Source organism: Suricata suricatta, chromosome 1 (assembly GCF_006229205.1).
Source record: "Suricata suricatta isolate VVHF042 chromosome 1, meerkat_22Aug2017_6uvM2_HiC, whole genome shotgun sequence".
Lineage (NCBI taxonomy): Eukaryota > Metazoa > Chordata > Mammalia > Carnivora > Herpestidae > Suricata > Suricata suricatta.
In genome coordinates, this window is record NC_043700.1 from 124,062,217 (window position 1) to 124,079,572 (window position 17,356).

At 37.0% G+C, this 17,356-nt stretch overlaps 1 long non-coding RNA gene across 3 annotated transcripts in view; it reads left to right on the plus strand.

Moving 5' to 3' along the window:
- The window catches only part of LOC115279557, a 44,533-nt gene that overhangs the window by 19,669 nt on the left and 7,508 nt on the right, over positions 1 to 17,356 (plus strand). The gene's annotated exons all lie outside the window — the stretch shown is intronic.

Consider the following 17,356-nt stretch of genomic DNA (forward strand, 5'->3'; position numbering starts at 1 on the left):
TGCCTACTCTAATTTTATAATCAATATGAAACTATGAGACAAAACCCAAACTCAGTGTTCCTGAATCTTTTCAGTTGAAAAGATTTTCTCCTTCTATTCTGAACACAGAGAGGGCCAAAAGAACATCTAAGAGTTAGCGGAAGGCCAGATTTTAGGTGTAATTGAATGGCTGATGAGGAGTTTGGGTTGTAAGCCAAAAATACAAAATGAAAAGGGCTTCCCATGCTTCTTAAAGGTGTAACAATCCAAAATGCATTGACATTCTAAATTATGTCTTCCTCTGAATCATTCAAAATTTTAATCAACTACAATTTAGTCTTCTCTACCCAGTTAACTTATCTCCAGATGTCTTATTTTCCAGTATTGACATGAAAAAGAACACACTATATCTTTAGATGTTTTGTTTCAATATATGCAGCAAAGAGATGAAAGAATGCCCAATCACTTCTGGTTTTTTTTTTTCAGTATTCCTATTTAACAACCCTCTCAGACTGTTTTTTGGGTTTTTTTTTTTTACCTCATGAAGCACCCCATTCACAGATTCAACTGCTTTTTCACTATCACCCCAATCATAAGCTCACTTCCCTCCTTAGCTAGAGTTTAGATTTCATGGTCCATCATTAAAACAATCTATTGCTACAATCTTAAGTATCTCTTCCACTTCTCTTGGCAACATATTCTTTTGGCAAAACCCCAGTTCTAATTAAATTCAACTAATACACTTAGTCTCAGCCTGCAACCAACCTCTCTTGGGGGAAAACACACACTCTTACTGACTTTGAATGCATGGTGTGGCCACAAAATTCAGAGGAGCATACAACACTGTTCAACAATGGAATTTATCATATAACTCTTCAAAATAACTATTTCATGTGTTGCTACCTCCAGTCTTCCTATACCCATCTCCTCTAGCCTTCTCTTAGTTGGCAACCTTCCCTCATAATTAGCCAAAGATTAGAACTATCAGACAATATCTCATGTATTTTTACAATGTGAAATAACCATCCTACCCATATCTGTACCCTTCTATGAATATGCAAAAGGCATCCCTTGGGTTATCCATGGCCAATTCATGCACTTGTGCTCCACAGCTCTTTCCTTTTGCTTTCAAAGACTGTTACTTCAATTACTTCCTTTTTATCCTGCTTTTTCTTTTTTACTCCTCTACAGTCTCCTCTAAAATTCTTCACAGAGCAGTTTGAAGGTGTTTGAAATGTAAATCAAATCATGTCACTCCCTCCCTTTAAAATCTGTAGTGGCTTCCCATCATTCTGAAGTAATTACAAACTCCTCAGCCACGTATAGCTAGCCCCTGCTGACTCCTGTGACCTCTCAGACTCCTCTCTCCCTCATTCACTACACCTACCAGAACTAGCCTTTCTTGAACACCTTTAAGTGTATTTCTAGCCATAGGACATTTGCATTGATTCTACCTAACTGGAAAACTTTTTCTCTGATCTCTTCATACTTAAATTTTTTTCCTTTCAGATAACTCCTTTAGAGCCATTCTGACTACTACTTACTCAAAAGGGGCCACCAGTTCCCTTATTTTAATTTCTTTCATTATGCTTATTCTTATTTTAATCTCTTTCTTTCTCTCTTCCTTTTCTTTTCTTTTCTTTTCTTTCTTGCTTAATACATTTATGTGTTTTTCTATTAGCTGTCTTCCCACCACCATCAATAGAATCGCAATCTCACAATCAGGGACCTTATCTTTCTGTTCTCAGCTCTATCCTTAATATCTAGAAGAGTGCCTGTTCGACACAAAGTCAATGCTTTATTTTTAATGTATAAATAATTGAATGTTTCAGAATGTTTTGATGCTTCATAAATATTTTTAATGTATAAATAATTGAATGTTTCAGATCCATGTTTGAATTAAAATTTGTCAGGAAGTTTAGTTTTAGAGCATTTCATTATAGTTTTAAATGAAAAATTATCTTGTTCTGATGTCCTAAATATATGACATCAGAAAGTTAATGATTGGTCAATTTTATTGTGGAGAAGGATGAGGAGAGCAGGCATGAGTTTATAGGTCAGCTTTATAACACTACAGGGTACAGTTTCTAGAACCAGCATATGATCCAGGATTTGCTTATATATCAGGGAAATGTAAAACCATTACAGTCTATGTAAGTCAAATTTACTATCTATCTAGTAGCCATGGTTAAGAGATACTTTACTTGAGGAATGTCCACTTCTAGACCAGTGGGAGTAACATGGCCCAAACTTATCCTCCCATCAGAATCAACATTAAAGAATAGCCAAAGTATATAAAACAATGTTATGTACACACAGAACATTAAAAAGGGCAGGAAAATGATTCCTGAGGGTCAGAAAATGAAGTAAGTCCTATAGTTGCTTCAGCTGATAGCCAGAGGGAGTTTTCAGCCTGTGTGGTAGAGAGAGGGAGTTTAAGTAAAGGTCAGTGATCTCCCTTGAGTTGAAAAGATGGATTCAAGTGTCAGAGGAGGTCATGGTGGCTAGTGTTCACCGAGGAGAGTACAGGAGAGGAAACTGCAGCCCAGAAAGAGGAAGAGAAATAGAAAGAGAGAGATGTAGACATATAGATGGATGAGTGAGATAGAGAGAGTGCTCTAGATACCTGTTAAAGGTTCTGCTCAAGTCTTAGGCTAAATACTGACCAATACATGCATGCAAGAAAAGCTGGGGAAATTATCATAAGAAAGGGGGAGGAGAGGGACAATCTTGAGGTTCACTCAGGGCTACAAACAATTTGTGTTTGTACTGAGTCACAGCTGAAATCAGACAGTGTAGAGTCATCACCAAAAGAAAGAAAGGCAACCACGGTTGCCTCAAGAATACCAAAAGCTGCTTTATATCAAGGGCTTACTATGTGATGCATACTTGTTTTTATCAAAATAGCTGTATGAGCTAGTTGTTATCATAAACCTCATTTTACAGATGAAGAAAATGAATCACAAAGATGTTAAATAGATTGCCCATGGTCACAGAGCTAACAACCAATAAAGCTAAGATTCAAAATCAGGGACATCTAGGATCAGAACCTAGACCTCAAGACAATAAAGTATACCATATCTTGCTAGAAGAAGCCAGAGTCATAGGAATTTAAATGACGAACAGACTGGAATGATGGACTTAGCTGAACAGAACGGTTCTTGGGGTAAGGTTCTAGGAGCATATCTCCCACTTCTGCTGCCTATGGTTTGTTTAAAGCAACTATATTTACAAACCATTATCTGACAAAGCAATGCCTGAGCCTATTTTCTTAGAGTATCATATAGTAATCAAGACAATGTAGCTCTTGCTTTTCAGTAGGGCTTAGTCTTAAGCCAATGACTCTTCATGATAATAATGATAGTAGCGCCTATTTTACTGAGTACTTATGTGCCAACACCTGTGATTCACTTATACAAAATAAACTAAAATCTTATGCTATTTCTCAGGATTTTGTGTGTGTGTGTGTGTGTGTGTGTGTGTTTGGTGTATTTGTATATGTGTATGTATGTTTATGTGCATCTCCAATTGACATGGTTGAATTATCAGAGTTAATTAAAATAGTTCTTCCTTATGGCCAGTGAAAAATTACTGCCAGCACAAACTACACACTAAAATCAATATACGCAAAATCATAATTTTCAACATTACATCATAGGTTTATAAATTTACCACAAATAATGCAATTAAATTAAAAGCATGGCCTTTAAACTAGAATTTGGGATATTTGTCTCTCTAATACAGCATTCTACTGGGTGGTAGAAATGTAGAAAGAAAAAGGGAAGGAAGAATGTTTTATATTTTAGGCCTAATACAATGATATATGATGATAAGTTTATATATAATATTTCCTTATGTTAATAAATTGGCAGAAATTAATATTTGTGATAGATTGAGTCCACAGATATTTGAAATAAAATAATCTATTTGGAAGTCAAAGTGCCACAGTCCTCACAGGAATTAGCAGATGTTATACACTTCAGCCTTCCTAACTTTTATTGCCATTTCTTTTCTAGTCCTCTGTCTTCTATCAAATTATTACCTGTTTCCATCAAATTACTGCCATTTTTATCCTATTCTTCTCAGAGGCTGCCAGTGATTGATGTGAAGGTCACTAGTGTCTGTATGGTGGCCATTGTTTCCATATTATTGTTCAAAAGGCCAAGAGAATGCCTCTTTTACGTTACCCCTTTTACCTGGCACCAAGAGAGTGCTGCCTTGTTCTCTCTTTGTCGCATAGACTTCAGAGAAATTGTTGTCTGTTTTATTTTTCCTATTAAACTTCATTGTCAGGACTTGGGTGGTAGACATCCCTGGGTTTGTGCTGGGCAATCAAGAGATGTGTGCAACACAAGGGACAAGAACAGAGGAGCAAACACTCAGATGACCCCACCATACCAGTCCTTGAACCTCTCATGAATTCAACATTTTCTTCAGGATAAGTTTCTTTCTAGGAGTCTCCTCACATTCACACAACAGACTTCTAGAATGTCTCTCTTCAACCATTCCCCCCCCCACCAGATACTGCCTACACATGCCTAAGTTCAACAATGAATCTATATCATCTAGAAGTAAATATAGGCCACTTACCTACATTTAATCACAAAGCATTTTCCTACAGCTGTTACATTTTTAGCTAGTTCAAAGAATCATGGAAACTACAAATAGGAAACAAAAATATGCATGCTAGATATTGTCTTCTCCAACATTGGCCACAAAAGATTAAATGTCTATATTGTTTTATAGCTTTTCTACAATATACTGGTATACCTAAAAAGTAAAGATAAATATAACATTTTCTAAATCAAGTTTCAATTGATGTTTATTACAACAGTTATCTTACCTAGGGACCATCCATGTCTGCAGCCTGTCACATGAGACATTAAGAACCTCATTCTTTCAAATGAGACCTTCATTTAGTCAACATTGATAAATCAAAGGATTTATTTTACCATGATTTCTGCAACACTTTCGTATTCTCAGTTGCTGGTCTTTCTTATTTCTCATCAGGATTCTGGTCTGAGTCCATGTTTATTTGCTTTTGTCTTATATACTGCCTCTGGTGAAATCATCTACTTTCATGGTTTCTGTTGCTACTTGTCTTCAGATAGCGGTCAGATCTACATTTCTAAGTCTCTCCGCCACTGCAGCCTTATTTCGTCCTAGAACCCTTCATTTCTCTGCCCTATTATCATTCAGTCTGAACCAAACCAAGAATATCTTCTAGCTTTAACAACCAAATCTCTGAATTTCCCTGACTGTGTCAGTAATGTTCTCAGTATCTCAGGCTATTACCTTAGGGGTCAGGGTGAATATTCCGATTCAGTGTATTTTTTTTTCCTTCCCCAACGAGTAGTTAATCTATAGGTTATTCCTTATGTTTGTTTCTGTATTCATCCTGTCTTCAGTTCACATTGTCACCATTCCAATCCATCTCCTCATAATGTCACAGCAAGCTTTCTTTTATTGTCTCCAAAACGAATGCTCTAAAACCCTCCCTCACCCTCTCCTGTACCTGATAGCTCATTGCCAGATCAGTCTTCCTAAAATTTGCCTCCTCTCTACCATTACTGAGGAGGAAACTAATTTTATTGAGCAGTTAATCATGATTTGGGAACTTTACATGTTTTTAAAGTCTTCTAACCCAATACCAAGTGGCAGGTATTAGAGCTGGGATTTTACAGATGAAGTGAAGGTCAGAAAGGTTAACACCCTGCCCAAGATCACAGGCAGCTAGTTATCAGTGTACCTGATAGTTGACCCTATGTCATCTCAATTCCATCCTGCTCACTCTATAACTTTGGATTGTTCCTCATTATCTAGCACACTATTTATTGAATCTTTATGTTTTGCTATTTATAGTGTATATAGAACAGCATGAAAAACAAAGATCAGCAAGAGATATTCTTCCTTCAGGAGCTTATAGTCTAGGAGAAAAGATAATATATGAAGGTAACTAAGGAATTACCTATTTTGTTCCTGTTGTATCTCCATCATCCAAAATAGTTCTGTATTGGTTTCCTAACTCTGACATAACAGAGTACCACTAAGTAAGGAGCTTAAAACAACAAAACTTTATTCTCTCACAGTCCTGGAGGCTAGACTCAAAATCAAGATATTAGCATGGTAGGCTCCTTCTAGAGACTCTAAGAAAAATCTGTTGCATGTATCTCTCCTAGCTATTGGCATTGTCTTGCTTGTAGCTGCAATGCTCCAATCTCTATATCTCAGTGTCTCTGTCACTCTATGTTCCCAAATATCACTCTCCTTACAAGGAGAGCAGCCATTGGATTTAGGGTCTATCCTGATCCATACGACTGCATTTACAAATATCCTGTTTCCAAATAAGATCACACTCACATGTTATAAGTGAACTTGAACTTTGGGGAGGTACTACTCAGCTACCTTATTATAGTATCTAACGCAGAATATCTACTCAAATGTTTTTTGAATAAAGAAATAGTAGGAAGTTGGAAGTGCTAAAAGAGAGGCAGGATTTTATTTTTAATCACACTGGTATATTTGACTAGCTTTTAAAGTTCTCCATAAATTCTTAACCCTAAAATTCAATCTTATTTCTTACTACACTGCTACATAAAATTTATTTGTCAATTTTTCTAATTTCTTCTCTGACTCTTATATTTCCATTCCTGATTCCCTAATTATATACATGCATGACTTACTCTTGCTTACTCAAATTCATTTCTTTATGTTGCTTCTTTACCTTAGATATTGACTTCTTCCTCTCCAGCTATTTACCTCCTATTCAATTTTGAATTCTAAGATCTGAATGTGTTCCTCCAAAATACAAACTAAAGCCATGATAAGAGACACCCTTACACTTCTCAGAATGACTAAAATTAGTAACACAGGAAACAACAGGTGTCATCAGAGATGCAGAGAAAGTAGAACAATCTTACACTGTTGGTAGGGATGCCACTGGAATAGCCACTCTGGAAAACAGTATGGTGGTTCCTCAAAAAGTTAAAAATAGAACTACCTTACAACCCAGCAATTGCACTACTAGATATTTACTCAAAGGAGACAAAATTGCAGATTCAAAGGGATACCTGCACCCAATATTTATAGCAGCATTATCAATAATAGCCAAACAATGGAAAGAGCCCAAATATTCATCAACTGATAAATTGATAAAGAAAGAGCCCAAATATTCATCAACTGATAAATTGATAAAGAAGATGTGGTGTACACACACACACACACACACACACACACACACACATAATGAAATGCTTCTTAGCAATCAAGAATAATGAAAACTTTCCATTTTCAACAACATGGATGGAGCTAGAGTATATTCTCCTAAGTGAAACAAGTCAGTCAAGATACCATAGGATTTTACTTGTATGTGGAATTTAAGAAACAAAACAGATGAACATATGGGAAGGGGCAAAGAAGAGAGTGAGAGAGGAAAACAAACCATAAGAGACTCTTAACAATAGAGAACAAACTGAGGATTTATGGGGGTGGGCTAAAAGGGTGATGGTGTTTTGAGGATACTTGTTAGGATGAGCAGTGGGTGTTATATGTAACAGATCACTAAATTCTACTTTTGAAACCAATATTATATTATATATTAACTAACTAGAATTTAAATAAAAATTGAAAAAATAAATAGGTCCTTCCAAAATTCATATGTTGCAACTAACCCTCAAAGATGAGGTATTATGAGGCAGATCTTTGGGAAACAATTAGGTCATGAAGGTGAGTTCCTCATGAGGAGGTTTAATGCCTTTTAAAAGAGGCTCCAGAGAGATCCCTACCACCTTCCAGAACACGAAGACACAGTGAGAGGTGCCAGTTATAACCCAGGAAGAAGTCCTTTTTTTGACCATCCTGGCACCTTGATCTGGCCTTCCCAGCCTCTAGAGCTATGAGAAATACATTGCTGTTGTTTATGAGTCAACCAGTCTGTGGTACTTTGGTATAGTAACCCAAAAGGACTAAGACATTTATAAAGCCTGTTAAAATGTCACATCTTTCAAGAAGCCTTTATTGACTCCATGCCCCCACCCTCTAAAAAGCAGTTGAATTTTGCTCTGCATCACTTGGAGTTCCCAGTTACTAAACTACATTTAATAAACTATTCCTAAACTCATGGCTTACAAAAGTAGCAGATTGCTGTTTGTCATGGTTCTGTGGGTTAACTGGCATTTCCTTGGCTGGTTTCACTTGGGCTCACTCATGTAGTGCATCAGCTTGAGTGTCAGTTGGGCGGGAGGGACTGAGATGAACTCACCTACATGTCTGACAGGTGGTGCTGGTGTTGGTTAGGGGACCTCTGTGTCCCACCGTGGGCCTCTCATCCACCAGTCAGCTAACCGCCTTCTTTCTACAGCAGTCCCAGGACAGAGTTCCAACTGTGTTATGGTGGAAGCTTCAATTATTCTCAAGACATAAACTCGAGAACTCAGCATAATGTCACTGCCATCATCTTCTATTGGTCAAAACAAGTCACAAGCCCAGTGCAGAACCAAGGGTCAGGAAATTGTCTCCATCTCGTGGTGTGAGGAGCTGCAAAGTCATATTGCCCAGAAAAATAGGAGAAGAGCACGTGACCATGTTTAAAACCAATATGCAACACTTGGGACATAATGACACACAATCTTTTATTGCTCTCCAATCACACATGTTTTAACCCAATTGATTAATTGATTTCCAAATCATGATATCAGTTTTATGGAATCAAAATCCAAAATATATGGTTTTCTTAAAACTTCTTAAATTTTTAATACATATTTGCACAAATATTATGTTTTCAATTAATATTTATAATGTTATTTGTATAGTGCTTTGCTAGATACTGTTCTAAGTATGTAGTCATTTAATTCAATGTATATTAAATATAGTTGACCCTTGATCAACACATATTTGAAGTGTACAGGTTCAATTATACATGGGTCTTTCTTATAAGTAGTACAGTACTGTAAATGTATTTTCTATTCCATATGTTTTCTTTATAACATTCTATTTTCTCTAGCTTACTTTTTTGTAAGAATACAGTATATAATACATATAACACACAAGTATGTGTTATATGCCTATAGTTAATTGACTATTTATGTTATTGGTAGGGCTTCTAGTCATCCAAAGGCTCTTTGTAGTTAATTTTTTGGGCAGTCAAAAGTTACATACACATTTTCTACTATATGGGAGGGTCAGTGTCCCTAATTCCTGTGCTGTTCAAGGGTCAACTGAAATTAAATTCTAACAATAACTGTATGAAATAAGTTTGTTATTCCTATTTTACGAAGAAAGAAACTGAGGCAAAATAAGGGTAAGTGCCTTTCTCAGCGTCCACAACTATTAGGCTGTAGTCACACCCAGACATTCTGGTTCTAGATTTCATTTTCTTAACCATTATGTTTTCTTTGCATTGATATAATGATACAAATTATCATTATAATTTTATATCTATATAAGTATAGTTTATTCAAAACTACCCAGAAAATGTTTCAGCATCACTGATATGGGTGAATGGACAGAAAAGTCAAAGAATGTACTTTGAGGCAGAATAAATTTCTATATAAAATAGCATGTTTCTTTTTAAGAAAGCACATACAAATAAGCCTAATAATGACTGAAATCATACCTGAAGTTAAGGCTCCATTTTCTTTCTCTCACTCTGTTCCTCTAAAATATGTGAATATCTGAGTGTTTTTTGGTATATTTACAAGACAAACTTCCAGGTAGTCATATCTTCAATGGACAATTCTGCTCTAAGCTTTGGTAATATCTCCACCATCATATTTGTAGGAAATTAGCATGTGACACAAATAAAACCCATACCCATGTGGAGCAGTTAACATGACACCATTTCATCTTCTTCTTAAACTGCTTGTTTTTAGTCACAAACAGAATTCAGGATGAGACACTAGAGCAGATCTGGCACACCTATCATTGCTTCTGGGAAAATATCCTAAGTGCAAGCATTTATAGGAGGACTTAAACTGTACCCCTATAGAGTTAATAAGGTTGAAACCAGAACAAAGTTTAAAGGTTGTTTTTCAGAAGAACTGCTGCCCCTAGATCATCTACTGTGTCTTGTCAAACCCCACTAATAAATCCACTAGCTGCCTCTGCAGAAACCTGGACTCAAGGTCAACTGATATGGTCCCGGTCTATGAACTAGCAGGGCCCTACATTCCTTTGACCCCATCCAGTTTATCCCAGCTCTTGGAGCATCCCCACAGCCTTTTCTCCTTGTCCTAAGATAACCTTCTCATATCAGGGACTGAATTTTCTTCATCCTGATGTTAAGTCCCCACTTCAAGGTGAACACAGGATAAACATGTTACATATATGTTTGCTCAATGGGCATGCCCCATCTGTTTTCATGAATAGTAGTGTTTTCCTGCCCTTTTCATCAATATTTATGTAATTTCTTTTATTATTTTTTTTTCGAGAGACAGAGAGAGACAGTGTGAGGAGGGGAGGGTCAGAAAGAGAGGGAGACACAGAATCCAAAGCAGGCTCTAGGCTCTGAGCTAGCTGTCAGCACAGAGCCTGACGTGGGGCTCGAACCCACGAACCATGAGATCATGACCTGAGCCAAAGTCAGACACTTAACTGACTGAGCCACCCAGGCGCCCCAATATTTATGTAATTCCAACCCTTATTATTATAAAAAAACACTTATTCTCTCTCACTTCAGGGAGGCAGATTTGAGGCTTGTACTCCCATCTTTTTGTTTGGCTACCTCTCCAATAAACTCTTTGCTTGCTGCAAACCTGTCTATGATTGGCTTTGGTATGCTTTAAGCAGATGGACTCGGATTCAGTTATCAGACAATTTTTAACACCTTCAAATACTAGGTGCGTTGTGGCAGAGACCTGATGCTATGGATGCCAGAGTTTGTATAAATCCAGAAAGTGTAACACATCTGAATATTCTCCTTCTTTCGTAGGTATTCAACATAGTATGTTTTCCTCGAAAAAAAATAGTCTTGACCTACTCAATATTTTTCTAATAGATATCCTTTTTGTTGTTGTTTCCTGATAACTAGGAGGTCCCTGAAGTAGTTTTCTTTATTACTACATATAAGCAAAGCTATATATAGTAATAAAATCTACATAATTTAAGATGTTTGGCACATAGCATAAGGCACATGGCATAGGGAATGTAGACATGGTCTATTTGAGAATGCTTTAAACCATGGAACAAGCAGACAAAATCCCTTGACAAAGTAATAGTGGGAATTGAGGGGAGTCTTTAGAATTTGTGGTAAAAGTTGGGTATATCTCTATCTAAATCAGGCATGGACAAAGTTATTGTCTACCTCTCTTGGCATGGTATAGGTGATGTTCTCAATAAAATCAAAGGATTTCTCACAGTATAGTTGTTTTGGGTTGAATTTTGTTCCCCCCAAAGTTGTTGAAGTCCCAAGCCCAGGCCTGTGAGAGTGACATTATTTGGAGATGATCGAGTTAAGATGAAGTTGTCAGGGTGTACCCTAATCCAATAAAACTCATAAGAAGGGGAAATTTGGGCACAAAGATAGACACACAGAGAGGTGAAAGGTGACATGGAGAAGGAGGAAGAAGATGGTCATATATCCAACAGAGCCCCAAAGAGTGCCAGCAAACCCCCAGATACCAGGAGAGAGGAATGGGGTAGATTCTCCTTGGCAACCGTCAAAAAGAACTGAGTCTCTTGACACCCTTAATTATAGACTTCTAGCTTTCAGAATTATGAGACAATAAATCTGTCTTGTTTAAGCCACCTAGTTTGTTGTACTTCATCATGGCAGCCCCAGAAAACCAATACAGAAGGCTCATACATGCTGTAACTTCAAGCCCTAAGTGGCTACAGCTACTGGAGGATAAGTTCTGGCAGCATAACAGGACACAAACTATTTAGGAAACAAAGAGTCTATTTACCATAGGGATAAAACGTGATTTTCTTAACATTATAAGTCATGCAAGTCATGACTCTGCCCCCAATTTCACGAGGGAGAACAATTTTCCATGGTTATCATTTAATGAACGCATAACTTATTTAACACTTGCCATAAATCCCACACTTATTTAAGAAATATATAAAAAGAGAGAATAAAGGCCTATCTTTAAGGAGTTTATAATTATTTGGGGGTTGGCAAGACACTAGCCAAATTAAAAATAAATAAAAGGTAATGTTTAATAGATTTCTAAATTAGTGTAATAATCCTGCAAATTCAATGTTATTATAAAAATTTCATAGGAAGATTTTCTTTTTTAAATTATGTATTTAATATGAGTAAGTATAGTATGTGATACTTAAGAAGAGAAACTTTTAAAATCAGCTTTATTTTGAAGGTTTTAGTTACTTGATCTCTCCACTATCAATCTCCACCTACCTGACTATGATTGTGATTTGGTGTCCACATAATCTAAATATCTACATACAGTACCTAGAGAGGCAACCAGACTCTGGAATTAACCAAGATAATAAGAAGGCTTAATTGAAAACAACTAAAACTGTGATGTGAAATGTGAATTATGTGTGGTTTTTTTCTTTCTAGTTAACTTAATGGAGTATATATTATTATAAAGTAATTACTATATAATATATATTAAACCACAAACAATATCTTCACTATAAGGCAGAGGAGGTGTCTTATTCCCATTTAGGATTTAGAGTTTTCAAAGGCACCTGAAAACTCAGTCAGTTGAGCATTCAACTTCAGCTCAGGTCATGATCTTGTGGCTCATGAGTTTGAGCCCCATATTGGGCTCTGTGCTGATAGGTCAGAGCCTGGAGCCTGCTTTGGATTCTCTATCTCCCTCTCTCTCAGCCTCTCTCTCTCTCTCTTTCAAAAATAGGTAAAAATTTAACAAATTTGGGATCTAGAGCTTTCAAAAACATTGGTTCAAGAAACTAACAAAAGACTAAATGGGCGTCTGATAATAACTCTGCACAAAGAAATGTATTTATACTCCTAACCACTTGTTCTGGTACAGTACACCTTTCTTTCTTGTGTTGATTAATTTCTATTGATTCTTTGGTGTATGGCCCACACTGCTCTTGTCTTACACCGTTCAGAGTTGGGTTATTGATTCCCTGGATCAGGAGTCTTATAACTATTTGTAGACCATTCTAAGTCTTTGCCAATGTGCGTGTTCAAAGTTCACTTTACATGCAGAACTTAATTATATTGTGAGGGAAATTCTATTACTCTCCAGTATGTTCTACATCAAAGTTTGTTTACTTTTTTCTTTTGGGGGTTTTTTTGGTAACTGCAAGTTAATTCTCATCAGAAGGTCAAGAAATTAACCCAGTGGGTTGAGACCAGCTACTTTGGAAAGTAAAGTAAAGAGGGCAGAAAGAACAGAAAGGAAAGAAAGGGAAGGAAAAAATGTACCTACAGTATGGGTAAGTATTACCTTATAGAACTTGTGTTTCTTACTTAAGAGGACCATAGTTTTTATTAAAAAATCTTTTTAGAAACCTGCTGTCTACTACCAATCTCCATCAATAACTTTTGGCCATTGAATAACTTAATATTTGCATGACCCCATAACTTTGGCTTCTTTGAATTCACTCAGCTTGTGTCCAGCTTTTCCTGAATTCTGTGCACTTTGTCTATCTTTTTTGGCTACTTTTAGAGTAATCTCCTGAGTTGCACAGGTCACCTACATCAAGAAGCTCAGGTTATTTGCTATATAATTTTTAATAGATGAGCAACACTAGCTTGCAGTAAATATATTGTGTTAGATCATCTCTCCCTTTGAGTACTGCCTAGCCAGCCTCCACTTGCTGTCAGCTCGGCTCAAAAATCTGAGCACTTGCCACATCCTATGAACTGATAAGTCCCTACTGATCAGATAATACATTCAGCATTATGTGCCAAAACTCTAAAAACTAAATGTTCTATAGTTTAAGATGTCTAAAAAAAATGTTCCTGCTAGAAACAAATAAAAGATTCTTCTGAGCTCCCAACAGGAAAGTGGTCCCAAATCTATTGGATGTGATCAGTTTATGTGCTAAGATGCCCTAAAGATGTGACTCTTAAACTTCCCAACGGGAAGCTCAGGACTGGGTCCAATGATTGCTGACTCACAAACCTCTCTGTCCCAACTGTTTGTGCAGTGTCTTCTTTAGTGTCTATCCAGCCAAACTCTTCCTTTCCTGAAAGTACTTTCTAACCTGACTGGAAGGCTCCCCTGGAGAGGTCCAGGAGTCTGGCTCACGAACCTGTTTCTGCAAAAGACAAGGACACTTACGTTTGTTTGCTAGGTTGCAGGGTGGGGGACCTTGAATCCTGGCACTGGAGACAATCCTCCCCACTAACCTAGATCTGTGGAATGATGTTACTCCTTAAATAATTTGAAAATAAAAATAAACCTCTCAACCAGTTTTTACTGATACAAATATTTTACTAAATAAAACAAAAAGATTTAAATAAAAGATCAATGTGACCTCTCTGTGTGGTGAATAGAGATGCAGCATCCCTCTACCTCCATGCTTATTCAGAACTCACTGCTCCTTACTGCTACCTCTTCCATTCATTATTTTGAAATAAATCTTCAAAGCACATATGTGTCCATAGTGCTAAGGGTTCCAATCTGATCTCAAGGGTCTTACTGTCTAGTATGGGACCCAGATATTAAATTAGTAAACCACTATATATAAAATATAAATAGATACTAAGAAAAAGGGGAACAAACCATGGTACCAAAAAAATGTAATACCAAGGGAGAAGGGTTACTGTGAATTAAGTCAAGATAGATGATGTTTAACCCAAGACCTAAATGATAAAAAGAAGCCATCTATTTAAAGGCAGAGGGGAGCCTTCCAGTCAGGTTAGAAGGTACTTTCAGGAAAGGAAGAGTTTGGCTGGATAGACACTAAAGAAGACACTGCACAAACAGTTGGGACAGAGAAAACAGTGGGGAAGGTGTGGGAAAGATACTGGAGGTATAGGTAGGAGGTGGCAAGAAAGTTGGATTTTATTCTAGATGCAATGGGAAACCATTTAAGGCTTTTTAACAGAAAAAGAACATGATAATATTGAAATTTAGTATGTAGTATAGTGAATAGGTTGGATATAGAGATAAATGACCAAGAAAGCCCACAGAGATTCCAGCTGGGGGCAATTTCAATCTTCAGATGATGTGACTGGGACCAGAGCTGTGGTTGAGGAAATGGGCAGATGACAGAAAGTAGACTGACTAGACTCTGTGGTGGGTTATATTTAGAAGAAGAAAGTGGTAGAGGGATCAAGAATGACTCCAAAGATTGCTAATTCCATATGTTGGTGGATAATTGTTGGTGTTTACTCAGATAGGAAAGCCTAGGGGAATAACTGGCTGTGGGGAGAAGATTTAAAGTTTTCTTTGGGAATGGCTAGTTGAGATGCCCAAGCGACTTCCAACAGACCTGAAAAGTCAGCATTTGGACAGCAGGGAGAAACTCTAGAAGCATCTCTGTTCTGATCATTCTGATGTTTCTTCTTCCTCAAGTAGTAGTCTAGAGCCCAACTGCTTCCAAATAGGGAAATGTGGTCAGCAAAGGATACTTGATATTTTATTTAATCAAATCACATGCACTCTCTTGCATTTGACTTGGCAACTTCAAGGTGAATTGCTGCCAAGTCAAATTTTTATCCAGATAATAAGCTGTATTTATTGCTTCCACATCTGCTTCCTGCTTTGTTGTAAGCAGGAAAGTTATCATAAGGTAGAACAATATATCATATCCGAACTGGGAAGCAGCTGGTATTGGGTTGCGCCAAGAGTGAGAAGAACTCTGAGGTAGAAAAATGATATTTAAAAAAAGTCAGAGAGGACTAATATGTAAGGTAAGAGTGCATTTCCCTGTTTTTTAAGAGGTATCAGTCAACATTAAGGAGAAAGCAGGAATTCTAAGCTGTGTGATTGAAAAGAGGTCAAGGCAATCAAGAATGGAGCTGCCTGCCACACTTCAGAGCTCGCCAGTGAGAAAGACTGTGTTAACATCTAGGAACATCTGTTCTGGTCTCCCCAAAGCACAATGTGTCTCTTTTTCAGTGGGAGAATAAAGCATTTGGATATCTTGGTGGCAGAATAAAGCATTTGGGTATCTTGGTGGCAGAATACAGCATTTGGGTATCTTGGTGCCTTCAAACTTGCATTTGACTTATAGCCGAATAGAAACATTCAGTATATGCTTTACTTAAACTCTTGGCATGACCCTATGTTTGTCAGGCTCATTTTATGCATAATACATTAAGGCTCAGGTTGAGAGATGTATCAGAAGTTAAAGATCTAGTGAAGAGTAGAGGTAGAATTTAATCCAGCTTGATCTGATTTTTGTATCATTGTGCAACTAAAGAGAATGTGTCTCAAATAAGTGAGCTCAGGAAAACTGAAGAATAAGAAGATCATTAATCAATGATTTTATTATGGTTTACCATTTTAGTACCCATTTATATAACTTTGTTTTAATAATAATTTCTACCTTCCACTAAATAAAAATATACCACGACTATTATTTTAAAATTCAAAAAGGTTAAATACATTAAAAATTATATACCATATGTTTGCACTCATAGGTCTAACAGGAGAACAGGAGAAACCTAATGGAGGACCAGGGGGAGGGGAAAAGGGAAAGAGAGTTGGGGAGAGAGAGGGATGCAAAACTTGAGAGACTATTGAATGCTGAAAATGAACTGAGGGTTGAAGGGGAAGGGGGAGGGGGGAAGAGGTGGTGGTGATAGAGGAGGGCACTTGTGGGAAAGAGCACTGGGTGTTGTATGGAAACCAATTTGACAATAAACTATTTTTAAAAAAATTATGTCCAATGCTCAAAATAGAAAAGTCAAGGGTATATATACATAGAAGATGTACTTTAATTAGGTGATAGCAGGGGCTCTGCTGGTTAATCATCCAACTCTTGATTTTGGCTCAGGTCATGATCTCACAGTTCACGAGACTGAGCCCCACATCAAGCTCTGCACTGATGTGGGATTTCCTCTCTCCCTCTCTCTCTGCCCCTCCCTGCTCGCTTGCTCTCTCAAAATAAACATTTTTTTAAATTAGGTGATGGCAGTGTCTTTGACATCTACAGTGAAGAATAAAATGTCTATACTACTTATTTTTTTAGAACTGTAGGAAATTTAACACATTTTTTCCAATAAATAAAAATCTCAGGAAGACAGAACTGAAGAAATTTCAAGATTATACCTCCAAGCAGTTTATATATCTGTTCACTTGTTCTATTTACCATTCCTTAAGCTCACAATTTACTTGAATGCATTTGCTTCTATTCAAGCTATTTCTTCTCTCTGTAAGGCCCATAGTCTTCTTTCACTTTATAACTCCAGGCAACAAAATCCTACCCATCCACAGTGACTGTTCAAAGGCAATTTCTCCCACAAACATTTCTAGTAATAACAGAA